The following is an 18,867-nucleotide window of genomic DNA, read 5'->3' as shown; positions in this document are numbered from 1 at the left end:
GGCCTCGTGATCCAGACAGCTTCCGAGGCAAAGCTTCTCGAGCGTTTCAATTGCGTTATTCAGTCTGCCCTCGGTCCTTCTAGCTCTCTTCAATTGGATCGCGTCTCTGAACGCGAGACGAACGTGGAACGGATCAAAGAGAGATACGAGATAAATTTTCCCAGGGAAGTCATAATAAAGCGGCTCATTCTGCGCCAGCACTTTTCCCTTCGCTCGTGTTTCCTTTCGCGCTCGGTCCTCGACTTCTTTCTTGCTTCGAGACCCTATCCACGACCCCTTTACGGGCAAACTCGCTTCAAATTGCCCCTGGAAACCTCATTTTCACCCTCTCTGCCACCCCAACCGTGGCCGAAAGAAAAGAATTACCGTGTTGTTGGCAGTATATACTCGGCTGTGTCGCGGGATACGGCGACACGAGGAATGAGGGCGTCAAGGGCCTTCACAGAGGACAAAAGGGCACTGAGGGAGGAAACACTGAGTGTACATGGTACATATGGTATTCAGGAAACATTTACCTCCTATTCACAGAAGCATTCTGAATAAAGAATCTTACAATTACATACAAGTGGGAGTACGATTCGCTTCCTAACTTAGGTAGGTAATTGGCTCTTATTCTTCAACTTTTCTCTCTTCTGTTGTACACCCATTTTGTATCCAGAATAAACCACTGAACACATAGTAGAAGTAGTTCGTCGAATGTCTCTCAAGACACCCTGTATGCAGATAGAAAGGGGAATCACGAACAGGGAGTCTCTCGAAGACTCTTCTTCCTCCTTCTGTGCCACTTTCTCGAAGATCATCCCCGATAAGCGCGACTGCTGCGAAATCCACTTTGTCGTCGCTGACGCGTTCGAGAGAAAGCGATCGTGACGTCTGGTATCCCTTTAACGGGAGATAAATGAAGCCTCCTGTAGGGAGGTTTTTTAGAGAAAATGTGGACACGATGAAACTGGGGGCGTCGGATTCAATGTTGCTCGATTAACTTCTGTCGATGTTATATTCGCTGGCAGTGGACCGCTGTTCCTCCACAGACAGAATTTTATTACGCAAGTTGCCTTTGCTCGCGGCGGCTACTGTGTTCCTACTGCTTTCGCGGCTCTAATGGGTTTATTAGTTCCTAACTCGCTATTTCGCGCCGCTGCGCTGACCGAGCAGTTCCATGAGGACGTTGGTCGGTGTAAATTGGAGGCTGAATCGTTTATTTCCTTCTTTTTTATCGAAACAATGAAATGATTAGGAACTTCTCTTGATTCAGTTAAGGTACGAATAAAGTACTCCAATTGATTTCGAATGAGTTGCTTAATTATGTGTAAATAGATCTATAGCAGTATTTTATAAATGCTAAACGTTGCTCATTCCCCTGATTATTAGTCATCCTCTGAAGTATCTCCCTTCACCAAAATCTACTTCCTCTAAAGTATTTTTTTTATTTCGTCAGTCGTAAAAAAATACTTCAACAAGATTGCCGTACAAAAGGCAGCAAAAGTATTCCCGACATCCGCAAGCTATAAAATAATTTCCCAAAGTAAAACCGGGTTTAAGGTTGTTCCATTGGAGCGACCCGTTCGCTCTAACAAGCGGTTAATTAGTTCACCGATGAATGGAGAAAGAGCTGACGAAAGTCATTGTTCGGGCGTGCCGCTTCAGGAGAGGGACGGAGGGGGTAAGAGAGCCATTGAGGATAAGGCAGCGTTTAGTAAGCCATTGGCAACGCAACACGCCCCAGCTTGCACTTAACCTTAAATCGCGAATATTCTCGAAAACCCCGTCGCAGAGATTGATAGCAGTTGTTTCCTGGTGCTTTGCAGGGGTAGGAACCGGGGGTCACCACCATTTGGGGGCGGAAGCGCGAGGGAGCCACGGGAAGTCCAAGCCAGTGGAAGTTGTGGGACTGAATAAGTGGGGGAAACTTCAGAAGCGAAATCTGGGTCAAGGTGAGTCTTTCCTAGTCTAAAATTAATTTTTTTTTTTTTTAATAAAATATTCAGTGTGTCTCGAGAGTTTAGTCACTCATTTTTGTGCGAAGGAAATCAAAGTGAAATACATTGACCTATGTATTTACTGACTGGCAATTTCTGGAATACAGTGAGCTTCGAATTGAAGGAAGTTAGATGATTAATAACACTATTTGTGTTCCAAGATATTCATGAAGGAACAGGAGGAAAATTGCTTACGAACTTCGAGCCTCGTTGTTTACTCGAGAGTGTCAAAAAACTTTCAGTACCTTAGACCTCGTTCATCTTTTCAATGAAGTACAATCATCGTAAAACAAATCCCTTTTAAAATTGCTTCCAAGTTCAGCCGCGAGATGCCCGGGGACAGCGGAAACTTTTGAATAAACTTCGATCGCTGGAAGTGAAAGCGCCTGGGAGTTCGTAGCGATCGTTATCTCCACCGCTAATTAATTTTAGTTCACCGATATCTTGGAAAGTCTCCACGGACTATGCCTTGTAACCTTGTTGGTAGACAGGCAGAGAAAATAGAGGTGATGGGTGGTAGTCAGAGGGGTTGTTGAGGAAATTGTAGATAGCCTTGGGGGTCAAATAGCTGTGGTGGCTGGCATTTGAAGTTCGCCTAAGCAGAAACAGAGTCGTTTCCACGTTAACTGAGATTAATCCTGAAAGTTCTATAGAGCAACCCTCGCAAGGTTGACCGAAGACGTCTGGATCTTCCACTGGGGGGATCTGGAGTGGGTTATTAAATTTGGTTTCTTAAATGGCTGACTTTTTACCCCGAAGCAAATCCACGTTTTCTTCTTCTTCAGAACATGAACAGTCTCTGCAATATTGCCCTCTTTTTGTCATACACCTCGTTCCTTAATTGCGAATACTTTGCAAGCTAAGTTTAAAAAATGTCTGTTCCCAACAACAGCCACTAGAGTTCGACTATGAGGGAAATAAAAAGTAGTGAAATTAATGGTCCGAGGGCCTGTCTAATTAATCATGAACGCGAACGTTTCCGCCATTGATCATCTTGCTAGCCGTGGTACTGCCTTCCGGGCAAGAACCTGACGGAAGTTGGAGCTCCCCAGGGTCATGGTAGTCGCGTGACATACATATACATATGTAGGGCTCTGTGTGCACACGAATCGAGTCGGGGCGAAATTTCAGACCAGGAGATTTCGTCGAACTAATACCCGCGGGGCAAGAAATTGCAAACAAGATCTCCCCGTCGGCACCTGAAATTAATCCTTCGTGTGCAACAGATGAAACACCGTCGCGTAATCCTCCTGTTTCCTCTTAAACTTTGTACAGAGAAGGCTTAGCGAAAATTGATAAAATTTCTTGGAAAGCATTTGACATAGAAAACTAAAAGGACGATAAAATTACTGAGGAAGTAATTCCACGAATAATTGTAGATATATTTAGAGTAGAAAAGCATGAAAATTATTGATAAAATATCTAAAGGTGAAACATCTCAGAGAGTCGTCTTTGTGAATCCTGCTTCCATATATTCTTCTAGTCATTTTTATTTCCAATTAACTTTGCCCTGTTGTCAAATGGTACGAGTTTTTTCTGGGTGCTCCTTAGAATCTTGGGAAAAAGAAAATTCAAGGTTCAAAATAGGAAGAAATTACTCTGGAAAATAAGACAAACTATGTTCACTAGGGATACGAAAAGTTTCCAGAGCGAGTAAAGGGAGGTGGATTTTTTCCGAGCGAGTACATCCTGATTCCACCAGAATTACACGAGCCGGTGAATTCTGATCTGGCTAGCGAGATTCTGGCCCATTTCTTTCTTCCTTCGCTTGCCTCACACGCCACTCTGTCTTCGTCCATTTCCTCGCGGTAGCTTAAGCCTTCTGATTGGCGAGAAATCAATATCCACTGAAGTCGGACGATCGGTTGCCCTCAGATCGAATAAACACGCTTCGTTTGCTTCGATAAACAGTGAAGAGTCGAGCTCAATCGCCTTTGCAGACATATCCAGGAATACAGTTAGTTTCATTATTTCTTTTTTACGATAACATTCAACTTTTCATGTATCTAGGGATTTTCTTCCTTTCCTGACAGTCTAGTTACGAAGAAAATTCTTGTGCTCTTGACATTAGATGACAGCAGAATAATACAAAAGCCGTTTCGACGTGACATCTCTGTTTGGCTCGAAATGTGAGATTTCATTTAATTCGCCACGCCGAATCTGCCATGCCAACTGTCAGTTCGTTTTTCTTCAGCTTCCTGTTGTTGCAAAGTTTGAAGTTCGTTTCATTGTTGACCTATTTGCCTGAAAACTTCTGCTGGAAAAAGCTTAATCCTAGTCGGAGTGGATTTTACTCTTCAGATGTGCTTATTACTCCAAGTAATTAATGTATCAACTTATAATATTCAAATCGCTTCTTCCTTCGTCATTAAAAATTATCAATAGAACCATTATAAGCAATATTAACCAAAGAAATTACTATAATTACGATACAATTTCTCCAAATACTCCATTAAAATTACCAAAACTTTGCATCTTCATAGGTCCGAAGATATTAAAGTTATCTAAAAAAACTTTACGCCATTGGAAGCGGGAAACCATCCCCTTTAAAATGCTTTTTGAATCATCTCGATACGATTTTCCGTTTCCGAGATATCGTCGTTTATATTGGTGCGTAATTTTTAATGTCCTGCTGTCGCTGTCTCTCTCACAGACTCGGACCTCTCTCTCTCTCGCACGTCCCTGTCCTACCTCAACCGCGGGACTATTGTGCTGGTCAATGACAGACGCTGAGTCAGCTGCTTTTTACTATTTACTAGAAGTACGCACGACTTCCGGGTAAGAAGTAGGTCAATGGGAAGCTCCAATCGTCATGGCGGGCGACTTACATGCTTTACTTCAAAGACTCATATCTCGAGAACCAGTTGAGCTATCGACTTGATTCAAAGCGGGTCGTCTTCGGCAAGCTTCCCGCTATCTTCTGAGATTAGTTTTATTAAAATATTTTCATGGCTTCCTAGTTTATTTTGCGCTTGAAGTTTAGGTTGTCATAAAAATGTATAAGTTCAAGTAGTGTAAAGAAATTTGGATAATTTTTAATGTCTTATAGCTTCTCATAAGCTACAGAATTAGCTCGTATTGTGATTGTAGGGATATTTTACTCATAATGTTTGGTATTCTATTTTGTATCATGTTTAAGCGAAAATTTTTATACTTTATGTCTTTCTATTTTAGAGATGGATTAAGTGGAAGTTAAAATATGTTTAGAAAGATGTTGGAACCTAGTTCAGTGTAAATAAGTCTGATAAATTCTATTCTTAAGTATTAATCGCAATTTTCATTTATGGAACACTCGGATCAGGTTCTAATATTCATGTATTGTCGACAGAATAAAAATTCAAATAGGATACGAAAAATGAAGGCGAACGACGCGCACGCTAGACATTCTATATGAAGGAGAGGGTCGATTCCACGTCGTCGACGCTTTTATTTCGTCATTCGTGGGGCGAACGAAAATCTTGTTTCCCGTTCTCGTCGTTCGTCCGTTCGCATCGTTCTCTCGACGCCGCGGCGTCGTTAAAACGACGTTAGAGCCCTCAGCCACGGGATATACGCAGTTATTTCACTCACCCCCGCGGGAAATTGCTCGTGAAAGCTCACCCTGTACATAAAACCCTTTCCAACGTGTGCGCGCCGTGGAATAAATTTTTCGAAAGCCGTTGTGGCGATACTCGTTCGCATCCCCGTGGAACCGCGCGAGGCCGATTGATCGCGACAGAGTTTCCGCGGGTACGCAGAAAGCGTTTTTCCATTTCCCCCTAGTTGGATTATCTAACGAAACAAATTGGATAACAGGGTAGCCGACGTCGATAGGACTGTAAAAACTAAAATTTTTAGAAACCCAGTGCTCTGAGCGCACACACAGCATCGAGGATACTCCTCTTTGTACGATTACACGCTCTCGTTGACGACATTATCTGACAACCGCTGATTCGTGCGATTCCAGAGACAAGGCGGGTCCAGTACGCTTTATCGCCGAATGGGGGTCGATGGGAACGCACATTCGTTACGAGTGGAGCAACTGATAACACTGGGGACGTGGACTCCTGCTGGGATCAGACTTCTGCGCGGCTTCACGGATGATCTACTCTTGTTTCTGTCCCCTGCATGTGTAGAATTTCTTCCATCCGTCGGTTAATAAGGATAGAAAATTATTCAATATATCTTCTCTGCTCCTCTGAATTCCAAAGATAGTATACTTAATCTCAATTCATGATACGTTCACGATCCTCCATTGTCATTCCATTTCTGTGGAATCGAAATATGCTTCAGCAGATAACCTCAAAACTCACTTCGACAGCGCTTCAGCGTCAAAAGTCATGAGAATCGTTTCTCGAAACTCGATGATATTCGAAGAGAAATCCTGAAAGAATTTCGAGCTTCAATTTCGTCAACGATTCCATGAAATTTGGGAACACTAGAAAGGCGAATGGATCACGAAACGGTGGAATATGCTCGGATGGGATAGTCGGTTTCGCTTTCGCCTCAAACAGACGGGCGGTGGAATTTTCTAGTGGCACGGTGGCGAAGTGCATGGTTGCAGTCGGATGCAACGGTGCACGCGTGCGTTATGGGTTATACGGGATGGTATACGAAGTGGCCTCTCATGGTACTTGGTGGCGTTCTACGCTGGGTTGGCCCATCCGTAGCTGCAGCTGTGTCAAACATTATGCAGGCAAGCAAAAGCCACTTGAAATGCAAATGTTTGCGCGGTGCGCAATTAAGGCCCTTGTAAAGTGGAAACGACGGACGCGCTCCGTTGTTGCATCGGCACCGCTGCTGGCTGAAAATATTGCTTCCAGTTCGGGGGCGATTTTTCAAGAACTTCGTTGTACTACTGACACAATTGACGAAGTAAAATTGAGGATCTTTGGAGAAGGAACGAGAAAATTGTAGAGAATCCCGTTTTCTCTTGTATTCTACTTGTTTCGAGTGTCTGCAGCCAGGGCAGTTTTTAAATTCTAATTTATATATAATGAAAAACCTCTTGCCAGGAGGAGACTTCTTCAAATGATTCATCAATATTTAAGTGGACTGAAAATGTCTTGAAATATTGAAATTAAAATTATGGGAGCATAAATACTTAGCTAGAATTCATCACTTCTTAAAAGTTATGAGTAAATAAATTTAGATTTTGAGAAATATCTGCAAAGAAATTTACAAAGAAAAGAAGACGCTTACACTTCCGAGAGGAGCATCCAAATTCTCCTGCAGTTTCATTTTTCTACTTTTAATACGGTATTGTGACTTAATTAGACGTTAGAATAGCTCTTCGATCTCATTAGGTCATCAATAGCATGCGAAACTCTTTCTAAAATTACACCCGCAAGTTCGCGAGTAACCAGCCGTATTCCCAGTCTCTTGATCATTAGAGGGCTCTCGAGGGGTTGATCCAACGGAGTACCAAGAAAACCAGGAAACAGAAGACGCTCCTGATGAATATACCGAACGAAGGCTTTCGAGAGTTCGAGGTCAGGTGGGCTCTTTCGATGAGCGTCTCGCCATACATATTCGAGTGGCGTCCCCGACAGGCTGATCCACCGAGAGCGATTGTCTTTGTAATGGAAATGTCTCCGCGACGTTGGTCTCGCAGTTTCCGCTCCTCAGACAGCTTCGTGAATTTCTTTGGCTCCCAGGAGATTACGGACACGCGTTATTCTATCTGAGGCGAACGGAACTGTGGCGATCGTTTTAGGTGGAGGAACCGAAAGACGCCACAGCCAACCTCCACAAGATTTAATCGACTCGATCGTGGCAATCTGTTTCCACTTCGTAAATAATTGTTGGAGGAGATGGTTCCCTGGGGGAAAGGCTATCGAACCAGCGGGGCGTGAGTTTCCACTGCTTCGGAAATTGAAAATTAAAACGGATCGAGGCGAAGTGTTGGGATATTTAGGCGCCTTTATAAGGTATCGTTATTAATCATTTTCGAGAAAGATAGTAAATTACTCAGTTTCACTTCTTTTGAAATATTTTTATCTTGAGAATAGAACCACTAAAACAATTGGAGTAAGTGGATTGGTTTTCTTTACAGAAATTACTTACTTTCACAATATCCTATTTTGTGAGACCTTCCATGATTTCCAGTTCATGAAATAGACAGAGTAATTTCATACAATTATTTTTCTCATTTCTTCTTTTCTTCAAAGCCATTTGCATAATATAACCAAATACAATCCTAAATAAAAATCAGTTTCCCCAAATTATTAGTTGATAAAAAAGAAAAATGTTGCAGTAAAGATCAGAAGTTCTTCCCCATCCAATTATTTTCGCAATTTTTATCGAAACTTGAGCGTCCTTTCAAGATTTATCTGAAGATCTCTCTAAACTACAGCTAAATGGGTCGCGTTATTTAACCTGCTAAGACAGTAGCCCTGGTTTTCCCTTTTCCCCCAACTCCCTTACGCGTGGTGCACATTCGTATTCGCAAACCCCATTTTCCATTGAAACACATTTTCCAGGCGGTTGAGTAAATACGAAAAGGCGTTTAAACGCGAGCACCGGCTCGCCCCAAAGACACATAGATGCAGTTAAAGGATTTTCCAGCGTGCGGGACCCTAATTCCCCGCTAAATTCGCGTCGTTGTTTCGCGCGTGAATTCCGTAAGTCGCTACGAAATACAGTTCCATACGCGCCCTTACGATCGGCCATTCGAGTCGTGCAGGCTGCCAAGCACGTTCCCTCTACCCCAGATGCTCTGATACCCGAGAGCGAACGTAAACGTTTTTCAAAGGAATCCTGTTGGAAAAGGGAAACGGAGGAGGATTTATCAAAGGGATCGGATTAGCCCGCGGGGACGCGTTAAGGTACACCGCAAATCCGCCGAGTTTCAAGGAACCTTCCCCTTTGGTCATCGACAGCGACGGAATGTTGCGTCGGGGGCAGAGAAAGGGAGAAGTTATATCTGAGATCGTGTTGAGCCCTCGTGAAATCGTAACGCGGAATCAATGGTCCTTCGTTTGGCTGGCTCGTCTACTCCCATGTGTAGGGATTCTCAACCGTAGTGGAATAAAGGGATGAAGGGTGTGGGATCGAATATAATCCCGAGGATCCTTGTATCGCGCGATAAACGGCTGACAAGTAATCGTATTTCTTTGCAAAACGATCCTGCTCGAATGACACCGTATCTTAGGAAATATGGTGGAGCCTGCTGTGATTGAATATTGGGTTCGTATTTCGTGGAGCTATAATTTTAGAGATTTGTGAGAAATGGGAAGAAGATATATATGGCTACGTGAAGCTAGAAAGCAGTTTTATAGAAAATTCATAAAAATGTATAACTGTTTCGCCTGCATACATGATTGCCTACTCTGCTGAAAATCGCAGCAAGTAGAATCAGCTATTCATAGTCAGACGACAGAGGAACACTTTCGATTTTGAAAAAGGTAATACCATTAAAGAACACTCCCTATATTACAACTTCTAACACCTTCATACTGCTTCTTTCCTGTTCAACTCGTGGCCAGCTTCCGACAAATCAGACAGTTCTAGGGGTCCTCGGAGAGATGACAAAATTGTGAGAAGTGTTTAAGCCGAAATGGGAAGGATATCGAGAGTTTCGTTGAAACAGAGTGCTCTTCTGGCGCGGAACCATGCTGCGGCATCCGTTGCTGGAACTTAAAGTGACCATCGTAGGGAATCCCAGCATGGTCGTCGAGAGAACAACGATAACCTTGAAGAACGAACGTTCTCCCAGCATCAGTGATCTCTTCGCCGATGTATCCGACTGTTTCCCTCATGCTGATTCCCAGAACGGCGCAGGGCACCTCTGGAATCTTCTGCGATTGGAGGATGGTCGTACAGAATTTCCAGAGACACTACGGAGTCGCGTTTCCAGCTAGTGGAATATTTAAAAGCAGCCGCAATTGTTATCGACAGAATACTCCCGAGGTGCTCCGCGTTGTTCAGCGAGAATGATCGAAGGCAATTTAGTTTAGTGCACGTTCAATGTTTAATCCAGTAAATATTAATCGCGGTGCTCGTCGCTTCCATTATGGCTGGTGCGGGCTTTTAAACCGTTCGTAAGTGGAAAATTTCCCTATCTGTTGGGGGAAAGGGGTGGGCGTGCCGATTTATCTCGACGTCACGGCTGAATGCACGCGTTAAAATAAAAATAAAAAGAGAAAGCGAAGAGACTGTGCCTCGTTGGCGCATAACAAAAGCGGCCCCGAGCCAACGAGGATTTTTCCTCTTTCCCTTCCACGAAGCTAGATCGATCGGCGCCGCTATAGCGAGACCTTCATTCACGTATGCATCGCGCGCGATCCATTCAGTTACCGTTTCATTAAAAATTCTGAAAAGTCTGGGATCGATCGATGGTATCTGGTTTTCATTCTGTGATCGTGACAATCGTCGAACGATGGGTTACGATAATTTCTGTCGCTTTTCGACGTCGGAATGAAATTGAGAAAAATATGTCTGTCGTCGAAAGTGTTTCATATTTCTCTTCTCTTGGGTTTGGTTTTGGACAGGTTGAAATGATTTGCAAACAACAGCCGTTCAGGATTTATTGCCGAATCGCTGAACAGGAGTACGTTCCCGTGTTCAACTATATCAGCTTCAAAGGCTGCCTGAACTTGATATGTAATACAGAGTAAAGGTTTTATCTTGGTTAATTATTGATGAGTTTGCCATGTCATAAACGATGATAAGGTAATAGTATAGAGAGTACATTTCTATCCTGTTCTCGAATGAATGGAGATAGTAGAATAATTTCAATCCTCTTGCTGCTCAATCTCACTGACATATTTTAATCCCTATCTGATAATAAACTTCAACAAAAGTGTATTTACATTAATTTTCACATGTGCTGTATTTGAATAAATCTGCTCCCATAATGACTGTATGATAATACTCAAAATTCGTGGCAGGCTTATCATGAAATCGAGAATTTCCGCTCGACTGGGAATTGACGATTATTCATAAATCATGTAGCTTCTCTCTCCTGCTGCAAATATCGTCATATTTTCCCTCGTGCGAAAGTACTCGGCGAAAAATATGAATAAAAACTGCTTGAGATTAATGTAAAAATTTACACAGAATTTACGTCGTGATGGACGAACCCATAATCAACTTCCAGTACTCGAGGGACAGAAGGAACTCCAGTAAAGTAATCTTAACGAACAATCCCGATTTTGATCTCGAAACCTTTGTGAAACATTACGAGTCCTCATTACTGTTCGCGCTGTCCGATGTCGAGATACTACAGGTACATGATGCGTCAAAGGCAGAGCGAGAGAGCTCGTGATTTCGCTAAAACGTTATAAAATCAATTTCATCGAGGCGTTTGATAAACAACCAGCTTGCCAAAAAGTGTCATTCATCCACGCTGAAGTGGCTCGCGCTCGATCAAATACTTGTAAAAGTTTTTCATGGAAAATAATCTTGTTTGTTGCGTTCTAGTGTGCTCTGTCCATCATGAAGAAGATGGACGATGATCTCGGTGCTCCGTTTCGGTATTTATTCGTGAAAACTGCAGTATTCGGCTACGAGGTTAAAGACATTCATAGACAAGTGAATATTTTAATTAAGGGTAAGTTCGAATTGCGATAAGTGGTAGTTTAATAAGGTGATGCAATTAAAAATTAATTTTGATTAAATACTCTTTAAACAAATTTCCAGAAATTATTATTTACTTCAGCCCTTCGTATTGATGCGATTCTCTAATTCTCCGCGATCTCATAAGAGAAAGGAAGAATGTTTTCCTGTAGAAACGACAAAAGGCGTCTCGGTTTTTGTTGCTCGCTTGGTTGCATAGAAAGGCAATAATGCTTTTAATTTCGCGAAAAATTCCGCTCGCTTTGTCTGCGTCCCTCTTTTGGAAGAACGAGATATAATGCAGCAAAGAAAGGACGCTTTAGACAGTGGCTAAGAGGTTGTTACTTCATTTGCGTTTGTTTGTCTTCGTCTTTGATGTTTTTTCGTAAATTCATTCCCCCAAGAACGATGCTTCTTTATTCTCATTCCTTTCCCTAATTGTCGACACATGACAAGAAGCTCTTGTATTTCTTTGCGCGTTATTCATCCATTTATTCTGGTAATTGTCTTCTAGAACCTTTATATCGTTTATTTCCACGACAGAACAGTGCTGTATAAAATTTGTTAGGGGCAGAACATTTCTCCCCCTTTCTACAGAATTTAATTTCCCTGCGTTCAGTTTGGTATAAATACTTGAAAATTAAAAATGTCATTCCTCCGTGTTTTAATGAATTCGGCTGTCGGAACACTTGGTAGAAAATACCAGAGAAAAATTCTCTTCTAAAGGAATTTGCTGGCGAGCTCATCATCAGTAAACAGCCGATGTTCATTTAATCATTTAGATCCTTAATGCAACCTAAATGTATCAAAGGCAATAGCTCTACTGTCGAAGGAACCACATTTCACTCGCTCTCGCTTCCATTCTCAGAGAATAGACATTCAGTAGAAAGCAAACAATTAACTGAGTCAACATCAAGGATTTCGACTTTTTATTCGAACTGCATTTGGTCACCCTAAGTGCAACGATGTCACGATCTTGGTAAATTAGTGATCTAAGTAAACGCAATTAACACCCAGTAAACTCTGCGTGGTCAGCTACTCGATCCCAATGAGTTTGTACACCCTCACCCGCGCAAGTATGTGCTTGGCCCACCAATTATACTTCGACTCGGTTTCTCACTAATTACAAATTTTATCCTCGTTCTACCAGGATTTTCGTGCTTTATTCCACGAAAAAACGATCTGTGCGTTCGTTGATGGAGTCCATTAACCGAAATTGCGACAACAAGAAGAATGGTTCGTTGCAAAAACGATTTTACGCTCTAGATCAATTGCGTCAATTTGATTGTTTGCACTGTAGCTTTATCTGTTTGGAGTGACCGCTGCTGGATACTATATTTTATTTTCCATGGAATTATTGCTAAAACACGAACTTTTAAGAACACTTCGAAAATTTGTTAAAAAATTATTTCGAATTTTCCCCAGCTGTAGGTACTCATTAGACAACCGATTAGTATCTCCGTTTGCTCATAAGTTCTGATAAGAAAGATAAACCATCTGTCGGTGTTTCCCCCTCGTCGTTGACAGTTGTACAACCCAGCAAAAAGTGGAGGAGAGCGTAGAAGGGATCTTTGAAACGCGAAGGGGATGAAGGCTAGGCGTATTCAGGGATGTCGTCGAGGGGAATTGCTTCTCGCGGCTGTCGCCTTGAAATATGTAGGGATAACGTACAGTTTACATGCATACGTGATGCACACGTTCCCGCAGAAACGCATAGAGTCTTCCCTTTTATGCTCACCAACATTTTTGCAGACGCTTGGACGGTGAACGTCGTTACAAGGCGTATCTAGAATCGGGAAATTGCGATACTTGGCGAAAGGGCGCTCAGTAAATAGGGGAGAAGTTCAATAGAATAATTCTACTGGATTTTTGTTGCGAATAACTTTTAGTTTGGGATCCGACCAGCTTTATCGGGCTTCCAGTACGCTGCACAATGTATTTTCACTTTAGATAAGACTGGGGGGAAAGGAGATCCAGGAGCCTCTTCTCGAACTTTCAATTTTTCTATTTCCTTCTCCATTTTCCATTTACTGTGTACGATACTCTGAAGGGAAATCTCTTCGTTCTGATAAATTGGATGGATTGTGAGCTGGAATTGAGTTGCCGAAAATTAGGTTGTTACAAGTGAATACCTCTTAATTGAATTTCATTGAGAAATTTGTATTCCAATTCTATCTCTGAGCTTACAAATATTTGTTTTTGTCAAGTATTTATTTTCTTTTAAAGATATTAATAGGCATCTATATAAAAAATTAAAAATCCCATTTTGCATATAAAACGTAAAATCACTTTTTTCAATTCTAATAAATTTGTCGCGAAAGAGGTTAATGGTAGTCTCTATTCTATGATACTAAGTTCATTGTGACATGAATCCAAACGAGATGCTGTTCTCCACGATGCAGCGCATTATTTCCTTCAGAAATTTGGTTTCACTCTGTTTCATCCCCCGCCCACACGGCGGCGGATTATTAAAATTTGATCTGAGTATGGAAGTTCGTTTAATTAAACATAATGTATACGTGTATCCGTGATAATGAGGGTTGGAAGGGTACGGTTTATGAGACTCATGTTACGAGCTTAATCTCGGTCGAGATCAACCACCCTCGTAAAGGAATTTTACCGTCAGCTTTTATTCGTCGACGTGCAGATGGATTATCCTTAGCATCTTATCGCTATTGCTCTTTTATCGTTCGAGGGTATACACACATTTGACTTTGATTTTAGTAATGATTCGTCTCTCTGCCAGGTTTCCCGCAGGCTAAGACGAAGCCTATTCATGAACCCTTTCCGGAAGTGGGGAAGATCAAATCGCGGGAGACTAGTAAAAGTTCGAAGAAAAGAAGATAGGAAGCATAAAAGCCTGGATGGTTTTCTCCATCTTTCTAATGTGTGATATTTCAGATTTTTACTGTCTTACTGTTAAAGAGGAATGTAAGAATTGCTACTTTGTCGAACTATTTTGTGACCTGTAAAAAGACAGTGAATAATTTTTCAAAGTTAATATTCTAAAGTGTTTTTCGTTCTCCGAGGCAAGGTATTATTACCTTTCCTGCGATTCTCGTATGAAGAATGTTCTACGATAATCCAATTTGAAGCGGCACACGTTGAAAAATCATTTCACTCCGACATTGTCAGAAGAACTATCTCTACAGAGAGGCACATTTAAAGCTTACTTCAAACGTGACACGGTTCTCTCGCGATAAACCAGTACGTGAGCGTGTTCCTGCACTCGTCATGCTCTAATGATCATTAAGGAGGCTGAGAAAAGTCAACGGACTAACCTGACGCGAGAACTTTAAAGAGAGTATTTTTCTTTAAACCAGGTGTTATCCTACTTACGAGATCTTCCCTGTTTTCCTGTAACATTTTTCCACGTGCACTTCTTCTTAAGATCTCGCGTCTCTGTCGTGTATCCTCTTGTCTCTATCTCTCCTCTCTTTATTGCACTAGCAATTTCTATTGTTTGTAGCTCTCAGCCAGGAGACTAATTTTTAATTCAAAAGAATATATTGCTTAGAAAATTCGACCTTGAGTTGTGCGCTAAAAACAATTAAGTGGCTGCTTTCATGCGCAGAAATTGTTTGCATGACACCGCCTGGGTTTAAACCCTCCCTTTTGATCAACCCTGTTAAAAACTTCAACTCTATTAATGGTTCGATCAAAGGGCAAATGGTATAAAAATGACGCTTTGATTGCATCTTTTCTCCCGGCTTCGGTGTAATAAAGGACGTAAAAAGGGTCGGAAAATAAAATGAGGTTCTATCGCGTAAAATCTATTTATTGTCAGGAAAGAGAAGTTAAAGGTACATTATTGGTTTTTTAATTGAATGAACGTTGATTTCAGTGTAATTTCACCGATGCTGTGAAAGAGCGCTTGATTCCAATTGAGTTCGAAAAAGCAATTCTGTAATCGAAGATTATATTCAATTTTGTTTCCTATACGTATAGGGAAGCTGTATATTTATAATTGGTAATTAGCGAGTTATTAACAATTAATATTGCACTGTGTTTCCATGTCTTAAGAATGGTTTCTCGTATTTCAGTTTCTTACATAATTACTCTGAATAATAGCCTTCAAGGAACCTTTTGTGCTCTAATTTTTCAAAATTTGCGTTCTAGTTTCCCAGAAATTACTGACTCGTGTCCCAATTTCTACATTATAAAGAGTCACTCTTTGTCCAAATTTCCTATAAAAAATATCCCCGTATGTTCCAATTTCCTGAGAACAGCCACCTCGCGTTACAATTTCCGCCCTGTGTTCCAATTTCCTGAGTACAGCAACCTTGTTTTCCAATTTCCTCGAAATGTATATATAACTTTCACAAAGCTAATCATCTGTCAACTTAGCATGTTATCTGACACCCTTTTTAATGCTGTTCAATTTTGTTTCCATAGCTTGTTATAGGTGCTGTAGAATATTACGTGTTAACGAGGAATGTATTAAAAAATTGGAGAATTGTATGTGTTTCCGGCAAGGCTCCTTTTTCGATATTTTATGCTTTGGACATTATTAGTAATACATTGGTTTGGAAGGTACAGTAACATTAGTGACCCAAAGTGCTTATCCTTGTTAGAGCGGTTTCGAGAGTGTCTCACTCGCGCACATGAATCCACCATTGCAAAACCATGACGTGGTTTGGCAGGATACTCACTGTGCCATCGTCTTTCATCGTTCGTGACGATGGTAATTCAACACGAACACTTCGATCTCTAGACGTATATACATTCGTATGAATGGCTCACCTGATTGTGGCCCAGCATACACATAGACACGAACGGAGCATTCGATAATTCAGTAGCTAATAATAACGTAATGATACTACCTCTGACTCAACTTAAAAAGTCACAAAAATACAATTCTTTAAAGTGAAAAAATGAAAGAACTGGAAAGTCTGAAAAATACCCTCCTAACTTCTATACAAACGAAAATTTGCTACTAAAATTCCGTAACAGCACAAGTCAATTCCCTCTCCAGCTCTCACAAAGCAGCTCGCAATGCAGTTTCCATGTAGCCAAGAGCATTAGTCGAAGGAAACCACGGTACGTCGCCTCCAGGCCACCGAATCAATGTCACCGATTGGTGGTCAACGATTCAGACGACCGCAAGTGTGGATCACCGCTTCGATATCTCGCCTGTAATCGTCGATCAGAGCTACTCGTAGCCTACTGATACATACACGTTAATGCGCTTACAAAGTGGAGCCGAGCTTCGAATCGCGACGTCGAGAATTGCTATAGTATATTATGAGAGGGTTTTGGCCGCGGGCCTCCAGCCAGGCTGGTTCCCGCGAAATTTCAATTATTAGGTAATACGAGCCGGTCACGGGAATAAACGGGTGGCGTCATTTGAATTTAATTTGCAACGCGAGCCGATTTAATCTGCCTCGTGGACTGGTCCCTCGATTCATCCTGGAAATCGCGATTGGCTCGCTCGCGATTAAGCCGCCTCAGCTACCATACGATAAAACGCGACGCGGGAAATCGTTTTAATTATGCCACGAATCCATATGAACCGACCGTCGTACCGTCAGCTATTTCGTTCGAATCGGTCGTGTGTTCGATTTAATTTGCCTCTTGCCGAGTCGAGAATCGTAAATGCGATATTTAACGACGCGATTATAGGGAATTAATATCTCTGAAGGGATCCGAGGGCGTACTTTGGGAATTATGCTCGGAGGGAGAATGAGATAATGAGTTTTTTGCTGGCTGCACTACTCTATGGGATTTTTAGAGTTTATCTTCTACTTTCTGGATTACTTTCGTGGCTCAATGAGATTTCGCTAAATTCTGAATTTATCCTTTTTTTTTTTATTTTGGCAGCTTTGAAGTGATATGAAAAAATGGAAACTTATAACTCAATATAAAATGCCTATCTTCTCCCTGCTAGTGACTAATATTGGAACGATTTTGTTTACTAGTTATTAAACTTTGAAGATTTCAGTAGCAGGCGCCTCAAGCTTAACAATCTGCTGATCAAATATTTGAGTTGCGAAGCTTTAGGCGGTTTCACTGAAATTGTTGAACGTTGCTACTTAACTAAAATATGAAGCAGCGAACACTGAGTACCATGTGTATCTTGATTTCGCCTGTATTTCTAATTCCCTAATTGTGTTCCCTTATGAGTTACGACACAAGAATTGTCAAGTACCGAAGTCAGGATAGCTTTCATGAATTTACTTTGCGAGTAAAATTCGATCCCTCGTGACGAAAGTTGTTCTCACTCGAGATGTCGATACGGAAATTCATGAAAAATTCCTGCTCAGAAATGAAAAATGAGTAGCTTTCACGCGTAAGTGGATTATCATACGGAGCTCCCCTAACATCCGCCAGTACGCCTTGCTGGAACAGAACAGTGTCTTCTTCATTTTTTATTCACGTTATTCGCGCTCGTACTCGATCCAGAGAGGGTTGGAATTAGTTCCCCAACTGGCTACAGACTATACTTAAATGTCACAAAGACGTCCCTCTTCTATATACTTTACGTGTCTCCTTTTGAGGAATTATGATCCTTGATACTATGTCAGCCTTTTAAAGTCGGAGATTGTGAATAAAAAGTTGCACGTGAAATGGAAAAGGTCTGCACATTTTAACCACGTTTAACTGTATTCTTCAATTTACTTTTTAATGGAGGTGGAGTATACAATATACAACTCTAAATAAAAAATATCTAACAAGCTGAAGAGCAAGTTTTTTTTAAATATCATTTACTTACATTTCTTTTTATACGATTCATTCGATGAGCAGAATTCTACATAAAATATTTCATCGTATATCATGCTCCTTTAATCGATCAAGCAAGATTTTCCAGTTATAATTTATCAAGGGGCCGTCGCGTGCAGGCGGCGTATTGTTGTCGAGCCACAAGAGGGATACAAAGAATCGCGGTGGAGAAGACAGGAAAAATAAACGCGAGAGAAGTTGGATCTTGTCAAGTAGACTGGCATCCGTTTGTCTGAGAATTTCTGGCATAAAATTCCGACTGCTACGTCTTCTTGCGCATTTCGATTCCCACGGTGGATGATTCTCGTACCCGTTGCAATCCTACCCCGTTTCCCTTGCTTTTCTTCCTGTTTGTGTATCGGCGAGGTTTTCCAGGTCCTCGTTATTTCGAGAAAAATGCAGGGTCGTTCCCATTTTTCTATCAACAACGCAAATATTCTGAGGCCGCGGAGAAATATAACTCCAGTCGCGGCTAAAACTCAAGGGACCCTCCAGAAATTTTTAACAAAACAAATATTAGGTTTTCTGGCTGCGCACAGTGTTTTATGAATCACACTTGAATTCTAATTCAGCTAAGTTTTTGAACAGAAAACTATGAATACTTTGAAACTACTGCAGCAGATAATATTAT

At 41.5% G+C, this 18,867-nt stretch overlaps 1 protein-coding gene across 3 annotated transcripts in view; it reads left to right on the top strand.

Moving 5' to 3' along the window:
* The window catches only part of LOC143183749 (uncharacterized), a 108,021-nt gene that overhangs the window by 44,048 nt on the left and 45,106 nt on the right, over positions 1-18,867 (top strand). The window contains exon 2 of one of the 3 annotated variants that reach the window (XM_076385443.1): positions 1,809-1,934. The exons of 1 other annotated variant lie outside the window; for it this stretch is intronic. The gene's annotated coding sequence lies outside the window, so the exon portion shown is untranslated. Of the gene's footprint in view, positions 1-1,808; positions 1,935-18,867 lie in introns of those variants that run through there. One more of the 3 variants, XM_076385441.1, reaches the window with a different exon arrangement.

This window comes from Calliopsis andreniformis, chromosome 9, assembly GCF_051401765.1.
Source record: "Calliopsis andreniformis isolate RMS-2024a chromosome 9, iyCalAndr_principal, whole genome shotgun sequence".
Lineage (NCBI taxonomy): Eukaryota > Metazoa > Arthropoda > Insecta > Hymenoptera > Andrenidae > Calliopsis > Calliopsis andreniformis.
This window is presented reverse-complemented; position numbering and strand designations above follow the sequence as displayed.